The sequence below is a fragment of the Capricornis sumatraensis genome, chromosome 9, assembly GCF_032405125.1.
Source record: "Capricornis sumatraensis isolate serow.1 chromosome 9, serow.2, whole genome shotgun sequence".
Classification (NCBI taxonomy): Eukaryota; Metazoa; Chordata; class Mammalia; order Artiodactyla; family Bovidae; genus Capricornis; species Capricornis sumatraensis.
This window is the reverse complement of record NC_091077.1, coordinates 31,371,061-31,388,100: the sequence shown is the minus strand read 5'-3', so window position 1 is coordinate 31,388,100 and position 17,040 is coordinate 31,371,061. Positions and strand designations below refer to the sequence as shown.

At 45.0% G+C, this 17,040-nt stretch overlaps 1 protein-coding gene across 1 annotated transcript in view; it reads left to right on the top strand.

Annotated features, from left to right (window-relative positions):
• The first annotated feature begins 459 nt into the window (after window positions 1-459).
• Window positions 460-17,040, top strand: part of SNCAIP (synuclein alpha interacting protein) — a 163,394-nt gene continuing 146,813 nt past the window's right edge. Inside the window, 1 exon segment of the mRNA XM_068980323.1 lies at window positions 460-542. The gene's annotated coding sequence lies outside the window, so the exon portion shown is untranslated.

The window sequence follows — 17,040 nt, the reverse complement described above, 5'->3', positions numbered from 1 at the left end:
GGGAGGGGAGGAGATCGGAGACAGCCAGTTGAGCAGCACAGACACAGAGGTGCGAGGGCCAAAGGTACAGAAGAAAAGAGCAGGTTCGCGGGCGCGCAGGCTGCGCGGCCGGGGCTGGGGGTCGGGGGGCGGGCGCCGCGGGGAGGGCGGGGAAGGGTCGCCGTCAGTCAGGCCGAGCGGGGCTCGCGGGCCGGGGGGGCGGGCGCCGGGCGCGCGGCGGCGGCGGGAGGGCGCGGCGGCCGCGGCCGTGGAGACCGCGCCCCCGCCCGGCGGTGCGCCGCGCTCGGCGCTCCGCGTCCCTCCGCGCCAGCTCCGCGCCCGCCGCCCCGGGGCTGCCCTCCTCCCGCTGCCGCGCGCCCGTTGGGGGGCCCGGGGGGGAGCGGCGCCGGAGGCCCGGCCGCATTGTGACGTAGCGGGGCCGCGGCAGCGCCTTCGCCGCCCGCCGGCTCCCGCGGTTCCTGCTCCCGCCGCCGCCGTCCATCTGTCCGTCCGTCCGTCCGTTCGTCCGCGTTTTTGAGCAGCCGCAGCGCCGGGCGCCCGGGGTGAGTCCAGGTCCCGGGGTGGACGCCGCGGGGAGACGGGGGTGGGGCGCGACGGCGCGAGCGACTGAGCCTTTCCAAGTTTGCACCGGGCGACCCGGGCGGGGGTCTCCCCCGCCCCGCCGTGAGCCCCCGGGGGGGGGGCCCCCTTTGTGCGGCGACTCCCGGCGGCTCGAGTGGCGGCGGTGCCTCTGCAGAAAGGGTTTGGGGGGAGGTCTCTATAGTAACGTTGGCGGCGCCTGCCAAGCGGCTTCTCTTCTTCTTGAGGGAGGGGGGAGGAGCCCCCACCTCAGGTTCCAAAGGATTGCTCTTTTCCTTTGCCGGTTTCGTGTGGTTATTATTCTTCCTGCCACCTGGGATGGTGTGGGAGGCAGGGATGGGCAGTGCCGAGGCTCCTAAGAACTGAGGTAACCAGGGACGAAGTAATAGTCACAGAAACAGTACCGACAATAATAGTGATCGCGAAAGAGGGACGCCTGGGGTTGCCGCGCGGCCCAAGGGGAGCCCCTCGCTCTTGGGCACCGCGGCCCGCAGGCTGCCCGGTTCTCTAGGGCACCACCCTCGGGCGCTGTCCTGTGTTCGCCGCTCGTCCGGGTCAATTGTAGCCAGGAGTGTTTCTCTCCTGGCCTCCTTTCGCGGTGATGTCTCTCATCTGCAGGTGGTAAGCGAGGTGACTGGTAATTTGGCTATTGTCAAATGCCACGTTTTGTTTATTTCATTTTTACGAAAGGAAAAGAGGGAAAATTATGAGCCATTACTGGCAGCCATACAGTTTCCACAGGAAATACTAGCATTCTTTGAGGAACACGCTACTGCTTGCGGGGAAGAAAGTCTTTAGGAAACAAAAAGGCAACAGCATTGTTGCTCATTTTCAATGGACCGCTAGGAGAGGGGAAACGTGGTGTTTTTTCCTGTGGGAACAGGCTTGCCTTGGGAAAGTTAATTAGGGAAGCTTACTGTCGGTGGCCCGTTTTTCACTTGCTGGTGGCTGGACCCCATTCCTCCTGGCTATTACCGACAACTGTCCATCAAAGAGCCGCCAGGAAGGGAGAACCACTGCAGGACAGTCTCACCACACACCATGTGCTGTGGAGCCCAGCCAGGGTGCAGTGTGCAAAATGAAATAAGGGCTGTCTGGGGAGGTTTATGAGGATTGCATGTGTGCAGAGTGTGTCAGTTCTCCAAGGTGTCACTCTAAACACATCATTTTCAAGCATGGCTTTCCCTGCTGAATCTGCAGAAAGGCAAAAACCTATTTCTCTTATTATGGAGCAGACGTCCCAGTTGGGAATGGGTTGAAATCTGTATTTCGTTTGTATATATTGAAATTTTCAAAGACAGAGAGGATAAGGTTTAGGAAAGCAGTATGCTAATAGGTTCACATCTAGAGAATGTCTGTTGGGTATTTCTGATGCATCTCAACGTTAAATTAAGTTCAGCCTGGCTGGAGTCTAGGGAGACACCCTTCAGGTGTCCTTTATTTGAAAAAGTGTGACATTTTGTTCCCATTGCAGAAGTCTCTCTGCAAGGCAGTATTAACTGAAGATTACCCAAATATGTAGGAGTTTCAAGTCAAGACACAGAAAGAAGATGGTGCTTCTCTTAAGGATCTTTGGACATCTCAGTTGGAAATAAAATATAAAAAAATAAATAATACAGCTTTGAACATAAACTTCATTTTATCTAGAGCAAGCATTTCATGAGGAAAGGTTACAATATGGTAGATTTGAAATGATGCTGCAGTTATTGATTTGACATTTACTACTGTGTATGGATGTCCAAAAGGAAGGGACTAAGGCAAATGAGTTTCTCTGTCTACTGTGTCCTAGCTCTGCCACTTTCCACTAGTTGTTCTTGTGCAGGTGTACAGTGGAAATTCAGAACAGAGGCCAAGAAACTTTCTGTGCACTGTTGTCTTGGAGGGAATTGCAGCAGTATTTTACTGCTCTTAAGAGGAGGAAAACCCACATAAACATCTAATACAAACAAATGATCTTTGATATTATCAGAGAAAGCCTAGAGTCATTTTTCTTGCCAGATTGAAGGCATTTCTTGTCAAAAGAGGAAATCTCCCAAGGAGCAGGTGCATCATTATGAGAAACACCAGGGAATTTTTTCTTTTAAATGCAAAATCTAATTGAATAGCAACAAGAGAATCAAGTGACACTCTTAGAATAGAAGGTTTGTTTTTGGCAGTCTGTCAGATTAGGGTTGCAAACCACATAGGAGAAATAGGTGTCTTGGGAGAAAAATAATTTCCTGGTGAAAATCAAACATTTGCTTCTGTGAAACTTGTACCTTTACATGCTTGTTTCCTTGGACCCTTAGATTGGTGTGCAGATTCTACTTGCAAGAATTTATTTTCTGGAAATGATTCAATAAAGTGGTTACTAATATGTATACTATGCATGATTTCATGCCTGTAGATAACAGGATTTTATATTTTATAATTTATATATCGTATCACTCCTTTTTAAGCTTTTAAAATTATTGATCAAAATATGTGTTGAAATGATTAATTTTTTGATTTTTAATTGATATGATTGACAGCTGGGTCCTGGAAAAGTGCTGATTGATTAATATTTTATGATTAATTGCACAAGACAGTGAGCAGTAATTGAAAAGAAATTCCCATGAGAAAGTAACCAAGTCAGCTTAGATGTTTTTCCGGTTATCCATTGCTGTGTAACAAATCATCCCCAAATCATTGGTTAAAATGACTGTATTGCTTGCAATTGTGTGGTTGGTAGTTCAAGCCGGGTTCAGCGAGGTGGTTCTGCTGCTGCTCTTGGCTGAGTTCCTCTGATATCTTCAGTCACCTGGTAGTTTGGATGATTAGGATGGTCACATTTATGTCTGATAGTTATTAGGTCAGGTTAACAGGTAACTGTGGCATGGCCTCCCATTCTCCAGCTGACTAGCCTGGGCTTCTTTATGTGACAGACAAGCAGTATTCCAAGAGCAGCAAAAGAACAAACCCCAGTTTAAGGTGATTTTTAAGCCTCTGCTTGCATTATATTTGCTATGCCTTCCCCTCAGCCAAATCAAATCACAGGGTCTCCCCAGATTCAAGAGGGTATTGAAAGACTCCGCTTGCTGTCAGCGGGAGCTGCAAGAATTTGTGGCAGTTTTTTTTTCAACCTAGTATGTGTATGAAAATGCTTGTTCCAGCCAATGTTTTTGTGCTGAGGGATAGCGTACTGTAAGCTAGTGTACTTGGAGACAGCCCAGAATTGAGTTTAGGGAATTGCCCTATAAATCATTGTCCTGTAATCTTTGTTCTGTAAACCACAGAAAGAAAAGGAATGACAACGATAATAAAATTTTAGCTATATCCTATGCTAGTGGTGTGAGGATGGTTTGGAGACAGTAGGCTGGTAGCAGAGTCAGCAATCCATTGCTGAAGGGTGAGGAAGGCTCTGACAAGGGTGGAGGCAGAGAGGGTGGAAAGGAAGGGATCAATCTGTGCATTTGGGCTAAGTTGCTCCGTCGTGTCCTGTCCAACCCTTTGTGATCCTATGGACTGTAGCTGGCCAGGCTCCTCTCTTCGTGGGATTCTCCAGGCAAGAATACTGGAGTGGATTGCCGTGCCCTGCTCCAGGGGATCTTCCCAACCCAGGGATCGAATCCGTATCTCTTCCGTCTCCTGCATTGGCAGGTGGGTTCTTTACCACTAGTGCCACCTGGGAAGCAGGGATTGATCTGGGAGATCCCATATTTTGGATTAGGTGACTGATTATACAAGGTTAGTGAAAGCCTAGAGTCAGAATCATTATGAGATTTAAAAAAGCTTAAGTGACTGAAAGAATGATTGTGCTGTTGTGAGAAATAGAGAAATCAATAAGTGATTTATTTGGGGGGAGGTGAAAAATTCAGTGCCAGGAAGATTGATTAAAAGAGATAAATGAACGTGAGAATGCTTTATAAGCTGCAGAGTATACTATGAATGTTACAATTGCTTAGTGTTTACATCACAGTGGATTGTATACAGTTATGTTTCTCTAGTTGTAAAGCAACAGAAAACAAATGCAACCTGGAGGATATCCTGAGAGTCAAAGGGAAGTCAGAACCACTCTCAGGATAGAAACAGAACCCCTCTGGGGAGCTGGGGAGTAGAAACTGAAGGTCTTGTTCCTGAGGCACACAGCTGGCTGTCGGCCCTTGGAAGGCTCTGCCCTTGTACTTAGCAAAGCAGGAAGAACTCCTTTGGCCTAGTTTGAGTGGCAGGCACACTGCTGAGCCAGAAGCATTCATTGACAGCCCTGCTCAGATAGCACACAATGGGGGAGTAGGTGGGTGCTTCCTCAAAGGACTTGGGAGCGCCGCTGTCAGAATTGAGAATGGACACAGGGCAGCAGAACCAACAAATCCCTGCCAGAGATGAACACTTGATGATTTCTTTGGGCCTGGCTACTGGGAGGAGAAGGAAATGGCAACCCACTCCAGTATTGCCTAAGAATCCCGTGGACAGAGGAACCTGGTGAGCTGCTGTCCATAGGGTCGCACAGAGTCGAACATGACTGAAGCGACTTAGCATGCATGCATGCATTGGAGAAGGAAATGGCAACCCGCTCCAGTATTCTTGCCTGGAGAATCCCAGGGACAGAGGAGCCTGGTGGGCTGCCGTTATGGGGTCACACAGAGTCGGACATGACTGAAGCGACTTAGCAGCAGCAGCAGCTACTGGGAAGTGGGCAGGGTAGGAGGTGACACTTTAGGCATATTTACATAGAGATGCCAGTGCATTCGTGACAGTTAACACCCATGCTAGTGGCAGGAGAGAGCCAGCACCGTGTAGGCTCCTCTGTAAATGTCAATGGACGTTTTATTAGAGGGGAGAGGAGTGCAAAACACGTTCTTTTCTGTCTTTCACCTGAGGGTTCAGTGAAGGTGCTGCTTTGCCAGCCTTGTTTTATAGGTGGCCTGTCTGAAATTCAGGTGGCCTCCCTACCATAGAGTGCAGCTGTCAGGCTGGCCTGCAACATCTGGCCTCACTCATATCCCGCAATTCGCCTCAGCGGCACACACAGCTGTGCTTTATGGAAGGGCCTGGGATGGACCAGCTCAAACCCAAGCCCACGCTTTTTTATATCCCAGAAGATATTCCATAAACGTTAGTTTAGTGAGTGAATGTGCCATTATCTGCCACAGTAACATTTTCTAAAGCAGTCTGGTCTGGATTTTCATTATTCACAGAAGAATTGGCTATAAAGTCCCTAAATACCTTTTGTAGATTGAAATGTTTTAAGGTACTGATGGTAGTGGTTTAGTTGCTCAGTCATGCCTGACTCTTTGCCACTCCATGGACTGTAGCCCACCAGGCTCCTCTGTCCATGGGATTTCCCAGGCAAGAGTACCAGATGGGTTGCCATTTCCTTCTCTGGGATTTTCATTATTTGCAGAATTGGCTATCAAATCCCCTAAATGCCTTTTGTAGATTGAAATGTTTTAAGGTATTTGTGTCACAGAAATACAGGTTTTTATAATCCCAGTTACAAAAATAGACCCTGGGCTTTTTTGAAACACAATTGTCTTTACGTTTTGTATCTGTCAGGACTCTTGGCAGCAAGTCACAGAAACCCAGTGTTCAAGTAGGAAGGAAGGGACATATCTTGGCTCCTGTGTTGGAAAAGTTCAGGGAGGACCAAGTTCTGATTTTCTGTCTTCCTCATGGTGGTAAAATGTTCATCAGCAGCTTTAGACTTAATCCCTGTGGGAAAAGAGAGTAATTCAGGATTAACTCTAATTAGACCACTTTGATCATATGCTCATGCCCGAACCAGTTTTTTTGGCCAGAGACTGGGAATATGTTCCTTGGCTCAGCCCTGATGATGGGCCCAGTCCTGTCCTGGAGCCTTCAGAAGCAGGAGGGAGTCTATGTGAGGGGTAGCTGGGTGCCAGGGAAGGTGTATGGGAGGGTGGGGAGGTTTATGGGGGGAGGGTGGTCAGTGAAGTCCTCCTAAACCCCGTGACCTGAGAGCAGGAAACGGGTGGGTTTTAAAGAGAAAATACTGAAAAAAAGAGAGTGGAGGCTGTGTAAGCAGAAGATACCTATTGTTCCATCTGTTTTCCCTGGAGGACATAGTATATCTTGCTAAGCCACCAAGCCGTAAACCTGGGGATGGCCCTGGTCTTTCCATCTTCCACCTAACCAATCACCAGGGCCTCCAGATCCATCTCTCAGTCTTATTCTTTTGCCCTACATCAGTTTAGATCAGCGATCCCCTACTTTTTTGGCACCAGGGACCAGTTTTTCCAAGGACTAGGGTCAGGGTTGGGGGGTGGTTGGTGTCAGGATGATTCAAGCACATAGAATTATTGTGTGCTTTATTTCTATTGTTATTACATCAGCTCCACCTCAGATCATCAGGTGTTAAATCCTGGAGGCTGGGAACCCCTGGTTTAGGTCCTCACTGCTTTTTACTCCTTCACTCCTCCCAAGTCACCCCTCAAATCTGCTCCCAGTCTCTCCCCACCAAGCCGTTCTCCTCACCACTACCTGGGAGTTCTTTCTAAAGAGCAAAGAGTTAAAATTGAACCACATGTCCATGGCCAAATAGTACAAACTTCCAGCGGTAAAATAAAAGTCATGGGGCTATAATATACAGCCTGGTGACTATATTGCATAGTATTAGACTCCTTGTGATTATCATTTCATAATATATGCAAATGTCAAATCATTATTGTACACCTGAAACTACTGTAATGTTATATGTCAGCTGTATCTCAATTTTTAAAAAAAAAGAACCATTCGAAACTTCATAGCTCTGGCGAAGAAGCCCAAGCTCTTGACCATGAATTCTGGGGTTCCCCACGATGTGTGCCCTGCCTCCTGTTGGACACAGCGGATGGGTGGGAGGAGGGTGCGCAGTGACTTCTAGCTGCCCACGTACTCCCCATGCTGTGATGACCTCTCTAGCACTCAAGGTCACCGAGTGTCCATTTTCTCTCTCATTTTCATGCTTTTGCGTCTGTTGTGGTCTCTGTGGAGTATTGTTTCTCCTTTCTTGACCTAGTGAGAAGCTGTTCCTCCTTCCTGACACAACTCAAGTGTTACTCTTTCGAGAAACCTTTGCCCTGCCTTGGACTTGACCCTGTGGGACAGCATTGGGTATACTTTCTGTCTGGGCCATTGCTCTGAATGTCTCGAGCAAGGCATCGCCCTTCATCGTCTTTGTATATTCCTGTGCTTAGTAACAGTGCCTCTCATAGGGATATTTTTTAAAATGAATGAATGAGATATGTGTACTGAGTTGTTAAACTTCAGGTTTTTAAGGTGATTTTTTTTAGATCACCTTAACTTGATTCTGTTTCCTTTAACTTGATTCTCACATTTGCTTCTTGGAACTTTGGATATGAAGACAGGTTATTTTTGAAAATGCTGCTCAAACACTTTTCCATCATTTCTCCCAACTGTTTGTTTCCTACTTGGTCACTAAAAGCTACCTTAGAAAAGAGCTGGAAAAATGCAAGTGGCCCAAAGTGAATATCAAGGCTAGAATCTATGGCTCAGAGATCAGATGAGGAATAATTTTTCTTCCTACCATAAAGAGGCTATCTATTAATTAATATCTGCGGTGCTTACTCTGTGTTGGGTACTTACCAACTCAGAGGCATTCCATTTATTCTTAGTGAATCCTCACAGAGGCTCTAGGAAGGAGGTATTAAGTTATCATCCTCTCTCTCCATCTGAGAAAACTAACATGTAAAGAGTTGAAGCAGCTTGCTTGCCACTAAGCTCTCCCTTCCTGGGGACTGAAGAGCTGCCAGACCCTCAGCTGGGCCATTGAGGAGTAGACCCCATCTCTGATTGGGCTCTTCTGAGTCATCTGTTATGATGCTTTCGTTGTTTTTCTAAAATGAAGTGACCACTTCCTAAGAGTAAAACATTCCAGCTGCCTCCCTTGGCCATCCGTTATGTCAGAAACACTATGGGAAGAGATGCATTTAAAGAGGTAAGGACACCAGTTCTGTAGGTAGTTGAAATCAAGATGAATTTCTACCTTAGAAATTCCCATCATGTTCTTGTGCTTCTGCTGTGGCCAGACAATAGAAGCCTCTTACAGAGGTTGTCCTGTTGTGTGTAATGCGTAGGTCTCTTGAACAGACACCGAAGAGGCTTCATTCTGAGAACCACACTGAAACATATACTAAGGGTACACAAAAGGAGCTAAAGATTTTGGAAGCCATAGAATGTTTCTTAACCTGTTTTGAGCCTGAGAGCCTTTTGAGGCTATGATGAAAGCGATAGATTCTTTCCTTAGAGAAAAAAGATGTACACACACACACACACACTGTGTATCTGATTTCAAGAGTTTCCATCTGTGGATTTCCCCCGGCTCCATATACTCCAGGTTAAAAACCTGCTTAAAAGCTGTAATCTGAAAGAACGGTAATAGCCATTGTTGAGTGTTTACCATGTATCACATGCAACCATTTATTGTGCTCACCATGTGCCAGTCCTTTCTGAAAAGAACATCATAGCCAACCAGCCCCAAAGACGTGCATGATGAGCCCTGTTTTAAGCTGTCGTAAGTGAAGTTCAGAGAAGGAACATATTCTTCACCCAGCTGCCAAGTGGTGAGTGTGGAATTAAACGCTGAACCCCGGTCTGCATCACTGCTCCTTCCTGCAGCCTCCGCGCCCGTTCCTCTTACTGTGTGAGGCATGAAACCCCTCTAGGGAGACTCCCAGCCTCTGTCAGTCCTGACGGCCCTCAGCCTCTCTGTTGACAAAGTTGGTCTAGTGGCTGCTTCTGCCACGGGAGCCTCCTGTAACACTGGAGCAGATGAGGCTGGAAAGGGGGACACATAAGCAAAGTGGTTTCCTCTCAGGCCCCCTCTGCAGGTGAGAAGGCAGAGGGACCGGACGACAAGCCGCACGCAGATGGAACGAAGACAGGCTGACTGGTCAGTCTGGTCCCAGTAGAACATAGCTCCATGGGAACCAGAGCCTGCTTCTCATTTATTGAGGATGTGACTGTTGTCCTTGTTTTGGCCTTCATGTAATGGTGTGTCTGCTGCAGATGAAACCGACAAGTGCTCTTCAAGGAGCACACACACCATCAGCCTCTTCTCCTCTCTGCAGCCCCTCGTGAGGTCCTATGTTTTACCTTCTCTCATTCTATGGCTTCTTCTCCCCTCTCGTCCGCAACACCCCAAGACAGCCTCCTGGGTTTTCTCCCCAAGCATCCGCTGGTGACCAGAACTGCCTGCTACAAGTAATAGAATCCATGGTTCATTTCAGATTTTCCAGTAGACATGGTGAGAAAAGTAAAAGGAAACAGGTGAAATTAATATTGTTTTACCTGGGCTTCCCTGGTGGCTCAGTGGTAAAGAATCCACCTGCCAGTGCAGGAGATGCAGGAGACTCAGGTTCGATCCCTGGGTCAGAAAGATCCCTTGGAGGAGGAAATGGCAGCCCACTCCGGTACTCTTGCCTGGAAAGTCCCATGGACAGAGGAGCATGGAGGGCTACATAGTCCATAGGGTTGCAAAGAGTTGGACATGACTGAAGCTATTGAGAACGTACACAGAGCACACATGCAGTGTTTTACTTAACCTAGTATATCCAAAATATTAGCATTTCCCCATGTAACTGATATTTTTAAATATCATTAATCAGATTCTTTGCATTCCCACACTCTTTGAAATTTGGATGGATTTTATTTAAAAAATGTTAATTCTTATTGAAATATAGTTGATTTACAATGCTATGTTATTTTCAGGTATATCATGAAGTAATTCAGTTATATATATATATATTTACATTGTCTTCTATTATAGGTTATTACAAGATATTGAGTATAACTGGGTGTACTTTATTCTTAACTCAGGCCAGCCACGTTTGCCGTGCTCACTTGCCACGTGTGGCCGGTGGCGCCCACTGCAGCCTGCAGGCTTTGGCTCTGAAGTCTGCCTTGGGAGCCCCAAGGGCAGACTCAGCCGCCACCACCACCTCTGTCCCCCCAGCACTTAGCTCGCGTCTCCTCTGTCACCCCATAAGAGGCGTTGTACTCGATCGCCTGCACTCTTGAACCGGGGCCCTTGAGACTATAGGCAACGTGTCGGTCATCTCTCTGTCCCTGGTGTAGAGTGCAGTGTCTCAGAGCCCACAGTTGGCATTTGTGACATTGAATGCATTGAAGGAGGGGGAGGTTGTATGTAATCTCAGGAACTGAAGAGACTGGTATATGAGGCTCACCTCCCAGCCCTGGCTCCTGCCTTTCAATTCCTGGTTCTTTCTGGTGCCACAGAACCACACTGGAGTCAGACTGAATGGACAGTCAGAAGGAACACTATAGCCTGGAATTGTGCTGTAAGCTACGCCTCCTCTAGTATTGAATCCCAGGGGAACTTATTGCAGTCTAGCATGTTAAATCACACTGGTCTTATTTAACAGAAGGGGAAAAAAGCAGGACAGGCCGAATACCAAAACAAACCTCATCCACTGGACCAGCCTCCTACTGAGATTGCAAAGAAGGCCAACTGACATCTAGAATATTAAATCCACAGAGAAGGGATCAGGGAACATCAGGGAGCTGTTGCAGTCGTGATGATGAGCTTTCTCTGTGCTTCCAGTGGTTTGAGAGTCATGACCACACCCTCTGAGAGAATGGGAGATTTATAGCCGGAGTTAGTTTGCCCCGGCACGTACAGTATTTAAATTTTGCACGTGCCCCTAACCAACTAACATTCATGTGCTTGCCTGTCTACTTTACCCTAATGATAAATGCTGTGTAAAATAATTCATTCTACCAAGTCTCAAAGGTTGGTGCTGCCACAATACCATACAAACCGCATATTCACATAAAGTCAAACGTTGGAAAATGGGAGAAAATATCTGTGTTTGATCTATTAAGTCATATAAGCATTTTAAAGACCTCATGTCTCAGAAAAGAGGGAGCATTGAAATAGAAAGCGGAATCAGGCCTAACCTCTGTCTTCCAGTTGATTCCCATTTTCAACCTGGAACGCTCATTGACCTACTGGCAGGTTTTGTTTCTCAGAGTGCATACAGGGAGAAGTAAATCCTGCTGTCACACACTATGTAGGAGGAGGATGAATGAAGTCTAGAGAATGTTTTGAACAATTTCTCAAAAAAAAATTGTATTTGGAACAGTTGGAGGGCAAAGTAGCTGCCAATATTTTTGCAGAGTAAATTCTAAAGAGTTAGAAACATCATAGCATACATCGTATTGTAGATAACCAAACACTAACCATGTTTAAGTAATTTGATGACGTCTTTTTAATAAGTCGAGGATGGTTCAGGACAGACAAAGCTTTTCATCTGTTGGCTTGAGTTTTGGGAAAGCTGCTTTCGTTTGCCTCTCTTGAGAAGAACCCGTGGCTCTCCGTATCTGCAGTGTCCTTCATCCCACATGACGGCTCTGGTGTTGCTGTGTTGGTGTAATTGAAAACCTATAAAAGGCTGAGAGCTGCTTTTGAATTGGCTCGGTGAACTTGGACTGGATTTGTCAAAGTGGTGAAAGGTTTAAAGGAATTTTCATAAATGAGGTCTCCAAGCTGTGTTTTAGCCATACAGTTCCAATGAACTCCAAGGCCCTTGAACTTGGAGAAAAGCGCCTCCGAGAAGGGCAGTCATATCAAGATGGAAATAAATGATTCATTTTTACTCCCCGAGTTCTGCAGACATAAGCACACTTAGCCGCTGATCATCATAATTTAACAGTACTGTTGTGCACTAAAAATACGATTTAAAAGTCTAATCTTTAATTAAGTTGAGTACTCGCAGATTAACGTGGTTACAAATCTTGGGCCCTGAATGTAGCACAGTGTTTACTCTTGTTGCTAGGAAATAACAGCTCTTCACAAGCTACAGATTGACTTGGTAAGAGGGACATAAGCTTTTTCTACTAAGGGACTTGATCAGTTCTTCTTTGTTTCTGTCTCATAATGTATGTGAATGCATTTCATGCGGCACAGGTCTTGCAGCTTTTGTTGGCCACAGAAAGCCCAGGTATGGTCACTAAAGCAAACATTTCGAGGATGTTTGAAAGAGTGTTTGAAAGATCTTACCTAGAGCTCTTGGACAAAATAAGCTTCATCAAGTATTTGAGTTTTTAATGAAATGAATTTGTCCCTTCATTAGAATTACCAAGGAAATAGATTGTTCTTTAATATAGAATTATCGCGAAGCTAATTGATGGCTTTGCATTTTCGCCATTAGTGGGAAGCTGTCAAATTAGAATCAGCATTTAATCCAAGTTGATGGTTTTCCAAAATCATTAAAACTTGCATGCAGGAAATCAACTCTGCTATTCCTTTTTCCCTTTCCCTCTCTTTGGCAAACCTCACCGCATGACACATTGTACAATAGTTTTTAAAAATGCAAAGCTAATGCTTGCACAGCATGAAAGGGGGTAGCGATGCCAGTTCATTTGCCTTGTTCCTGAAAAAGACGAAAGATTTCTATGTGCTATTTCAGTCAAGATCAGGCATGAAAGAATGGCCTCCCCAAGCTCAAAAGCAGAACTAAGAAAAAACCCACAGGGACAAATTTCTGTTTGATCTGTTGGAGTCAGGCCCTTGTACACACGGCTGATGTTTCAAAGCAGAGGCCCTTCCTAAAAGATGGAAAATAGCAGAACACTTGTTTGTGTTGAGGAACAGCTTTTGATTGGCTTGTGCTTATTACAGGATTTTGTCCTAAATCCAAACTCAGAAGAATCTGGGGAGATTATGTCTTTTGAGAAGGGTACTGCTGAGGGACAGGATCCTGACTACACCCAGCATATGTGCTCATGACCTCTCTTGGTGAGTGCATGCATGCATACGTAGTCACTTCAGTTGTGTCTGATTCTTTGTGACCCCATACTGTAGCCTGTCAGGCTCCTCTGTCCAGGGAATTCTCCAGGCAAGAATACTGGAGTGGTTGCCATTTCCTCCTCCAGGGGACCTTCCCGATCCAGGGATCAAACCCGTGTCTCCTGCATTGCAGGCGGATTCTTTACCACCTGAGAAGCCCCACTCTTGGGGATTCAGTTCAGTTCAGTCGCTCAGTTGTGTCCGACGCTTTGCGACCCCATGAATTGCAGCACGCCAGGCCTCCCTGTCCATCACCAACTCCTGGAGTTCACTCAAACTCACGTCCATCGAATCAGTGATGCCATCCAGCCATCTCATCCTCCGTCATCCCCTTCTCCTCCTGCCCCCTATCCCTCCCAGCATCAGAGTCTTTTCCAATGAGTCAACTCTTCACATGAGGTGGCCAAAGTACTAGAGTTTCAGCTTTAGCATCATTCCTTCCAAAGAACACCCAGGTCTGATCTCCTTTAGAATGGACAGATTGGATCTCCTTGCAGTCCAAGGGACCACACTTTAAATTTCCCTCTGGATAATTAAGGGCTCATTTCTATTAGAAAACCTCTTGTTGATTTTGGTAAAAATGTTTTCTCAATCTGTGCAAGTATGTAGCACAGTTTTAGGTTCATACTTATGATTAATACATGCTGGCTGGATAAGTGAATCCTTCAGCATGTCTTGAAAGTAAATGTATCAATTATAAGACTGAAGGTTTACTTCAATGCAGTGAATAGAGGTTATAAACGCTTGACTTCTCAAAAGATATCATCGTGTAAGCTGTGTAATTTATGTTCGGAGCATCTCTCCGAAGCAGGATACTGTCAAACACTTGGGCAAAATACTATGTGATGGAAGGTCTCACTGCTCAGCCACTAGTTAGAATAGGGAAGGAATTGTAAGTCTTAAGACCTGCTTTTATGGAACTTTTGATGCTAGAAGGGAATTTGGAAATTTGATAGTAGTAAGAGGAAAGGTGAGAGAACAAAACTGGCACACAGGTTACAAGCTTCTAGAGGGTGTTGATTATTTTTTGTTATTCTCACTGTCACCTGAAACACCCAACAGCATGCTTATAAATGGTGTGGGTCAGAGATGGTGCATGAAGGCAGACTGCTACGCTGGTTATGAGTCTCGGAGCACGGGCTGGCTTAGTCTCTTACTGTGCGTGGGTGATCTGGGGCAGCTTACTGAACCTCTGGATATTTTGATATGATTTTATCTTTCACTACCAGATACCTACTGATTATTTCACTTACTCAAAGTAAGTTTGGGATGAATGGTATCAAATGGATTCTAATCCACTCTATTCCATTCTCAGCCTACTCTGTGTGCTGAGATAGTTGGACTGCATCAGCAGGCTTGTTTCCTGCTTTCTGATTGGGTTTGGTCAGTGAGAGGCATCAGCGGGAGATGAGCTCCTGGCACTTGAGCATCTCCCTAAGGCTACTTTCTGAATTACGGGAACTGTGCCCTCCTGCAGCTATTTCATACTGATAACTGCTCCCCTTTGGTCTTATTAGCTTAGGGTACTGCACCATCTCTTGTAGTTTCTTCAAACCCAGCCCACACCTTTGCAAATGCTCTCTTTATTAAAATACCCACAAATTGCTTTTGATTGTGCCACTCGTTTCCTCATGGGAACCTGGCACAAATGTTTCAGAGGTCATTGTAAGAATGACGTGGTTTAGGCAGAATTTAAAACAATGACCAACTCATAATAGTATTCAACAAGGTTAAATATGAGTATCATCAGCAGTTGTTGTCTGTTACAAAATATTGGGTTTGTCATATTCATTGTGATTACGATGTTTTCAGGTTTTTAAAAGACAAGAAGGAAATAACTACCATGTTGCAGATGTTAAAAGTGGAAAAAGTGAAACAGAGAAGTCAAGAGCTAAGGCACGCAGTGCTTCCATTCTAGAACTGAAGAAGTGAATTGAAGATTTTTGTCCTTGTTTTTCTGTACAGGGTACAGAGTCGCAATAATGTCTGGAAAAGAAAGTTACAATTTCAAAGTATTTACTAACTTAAAATATAACCTACTTGGAGTAAATGGATATGCCAAATATAATACATTCTATTTGTGACTGCTAAATGATAAAATTGTGTTGAGTCATGGACACCTCAGCATCTTCACCTTAATTACTGTAAGAGCTAGGGCTCAGCATTTTCACATTTATACCCTCTTGGTGGTGTGAAGATATATGATCGTTAGCACTGAATTTCTTGCAGACTCTAGAGGGTAGATCTATTTATTTATACTCACAGCTGAATAAAAGACCAGCATTATGATGCTTGTATAGTAGATTTTCTGCAAACATGCACTTTTCTTACTACCATCAAAGAGTTCTCATTCTTAAGTCATATAAAACAGGCCGCTCTGTGATAACTGGAGCCATCTCATCTTTAACTTATAGTACACTCATTAAACTGTTTGGCAAGAATGAAAACTAATGAATTCCCTGAAGGAGCAGTGATCAGTTTGAAAAACTAAACATCCTACAATGTCTTTCCATTTGATAATGAATTTGTCATAGTTGTTGAAATTTCAGAACATGTGGATGCATCTTTCAATATATCTTGGAAAAATTGTATACATATTCACTAAGAAATTACAAAGAAAGTGAGCTTCAGAAATGTCTCTCTCTGTTTTTTTTTTTTTTTTTTTTTACAGTTAGGTAGAGTCGAGGGAGGGATAGCAATCTGAAAGGCCTTTTGATGTCAGTCCAAATGAGGATTGATAGATTGTCCCTTCCATTCAAGGAGCTAAGTGGCAAAAAGAGATATCTTGTTTCCAGAGAGGCTAATGCTTCTAGAAGGAAGGACTGTTGTTTGAACATTTGGATCTCTTTCTATTCTTTAACATTTTCTTTGAAAGCACATCCAGGTAAGATTGATGTTGTCTTTCTTTATAATGAATATGCCTTTTATATATTGGGCACTTAACCAATGGAAACTTTCTTAACTATATGTTTATTTATTGTCTTCAGTTGTCCTTTCTGGAGGAGACATCATATCCAAGTGCCATAGCGATCTCCCGCTTGACCCTCATGAAGCCTCCCATTGCTTCCTTCCACCCGTCTACTTCTGTTTAGATTTTCTCTCTTCTTATTTTCTTTTTTCATATTGAGTGAAATACAGTGGCATAGTCACCAAGAGGAACTAGTAGTACATTCATCGTAGTTATTATTCTAAATGATAACACTGTTTTCAGCACATCAGATGTGTCGGCATACATACCAGCAGTGTGGGAATAAAATAAAGTTCTTAGTAGATCATACTAAGTGATCCTAAAAATATCACACTATACCCAAGAACCTTCCATGGCTGCTTGCCAAACAGCTGTAGGCATAGGTTTTTGAAGTTGAGTAATGGATGGTGTTTGCAGATGAAGGACATGTTGCTTTACGCAGTCATTTGGTAAACATGCTTTAATACCCTTTGTTGTGTAGAGGCAGTCATTTCCTTCTCTGAACTTTCTATCTAGTGGAGAACATAATTGGCTATCAATAGTAGAGGCGTAGGCTGAGTGCTGTAGTAGGAAGGGGTCGGGAGTAATGAAGTCCACCTAGAATCTGGAGGAAGGTGGTCAGATTATCAAGGTTTCTCAGGAAAATTGACATTTGGTTTAAGAGTTTAAGGCCAAGCGGGAGATCACCAGGCAGAAAACTTCAGGG